The following is a 1,163-nucleotide window of genomic DNA, read 5'->3' as shown; positions in this document are numbered from 1 at the left end:
CGGGGGCAGCAGAGTGTTTGATCTTTTGTCTCTCTCTCTGACCCTATTTGCAAATATATACCTTTTGTGTTGCTAATAGAGTGTGTCTGTGGCTGAAGGTTTTTTTTCGCCTCCCGAGAAACGAACCGCGATTTTTACATCAGACGGATGACTACTCACTGAGCATGACGACTCAAGCCATGCATCCACCTTACAGTACTCCCATCTAGTCTTTGTTTCCTTTGCTTATTGAGAATGTCACCAGAGACTGTCAAAAGCCTTGCTACAACTAAATTACATTACATTCAGTGCTCTTCCTCCCATCCACAGAGCCTGTCGTCTTACACATGGGAATCAACCGATTCTGGCTGCTCCCGAGCGACCACCTGATTCTTCTTCAGAGACAGCTGAAGGACAGCAACAAAAATGACAAGGGAGGAGAAAAGGCTGGAGGAATCGGGTGTCCGCCTGGTTTGACAAAAGAGAAGATGGTGTCGGGGGAACACAGAATAAGCCTCCCAAAGCCGAAAACGTTTTGCCCGGTGGGCTGGATTGGCAGTGCCGGGTCCATCTGCAGGCCGGATCCAGTCAGTGCTGGGCTGCCACAGCAAACACCATCCAGCCGCGCGGCGGGGCTTGACCCAGGCGTGGCTCGGCGGGGGGCACGGCCAGGCCCCAAGGTGGCCCTGCAGGGGGGAGGGCAGTGGCCTGGCCCCAACCCGGAAGTGGGGGCACGGCTGAGCCGCCAGGAAACGGGGTGTAGCAGAGACCGGGGCATTTGGCGAGGGCACGGCCACGGCTCCCGCTGCCAAATTTCCGGACCGGCAGGGAGCCGCGCTTGGCTGGAGGCTGAGCTCCAGGGAGGAGGAAGCGAGCGCTCCGGTCGCAGGAGCGGCCCGGGCTCCACCTCAGCCTCCAGACTTGCGCCGCGCCGCCGGGGACAAGCTGGCCAAGTCAGCGCGGCCGGGTCGGGGCCCGGCTCTGTGACCCCAGAGGAGCTAGAGAGGCTGCCGATTGGCGGCCGCTCTTGGCTCGTGACGCGCTTGTCGTCGGCGCTGGCGGACCGGCAGGAAGTGCTATCCCAGAGTTCCGCGCGGGCCCCGCCTTTCCGCCGGGGCTGCCATCCGCGGGCGCAGGTGAGGCGGGAGCGGGCGCGCGAATCCGCGTCCATCGGGCGCGGGCTG

The 1,163-nt window shown here is 61.6% G+C and overlaps 1 protein-coding gene across 1 annotated transcript in view; it reads left to right on the top strand.

The window, feature by feature from the left end:
* The first annotated feature begins 1,043 nt into the window (after positions 1–1,043).
* RPL36 (ribosomal protein L36) overlaps positions 1,044–1,163 on the top strand; it is a 3,546-nt gene continuing 3,426 nt past the window's right edge. Inside the window, exon 1 of the mRNA XM_019550660.1 lies at positions 1,044–1,115. The gene's annotated coding sequence lies outside the window, so the exon portion shown is untranslated. The remainder of the gene's footprint in view (positions 1,116–1,163) is intronic.

Source organism: Crocodylus porosus, unplaced genomic scaffold (assembly GCF_001723895.1).
Source record: "Crocodylus porosus isolate Cpor-Errol unplaced genomic scaffold, CroPor_comp1, whole genome shotgun sequence".
In the NCBI taxonomy this organism is placed as follows: Eukaryota; Metazoa; Chordata; order Crocodylia; family Crocodylidae; genus Crocodylus; species Crocodylus porosus.
Note: the sequence above shows the minus strand (reverse complement) of the source record. Positions and strands in the feature narration are given on the sequence as shown.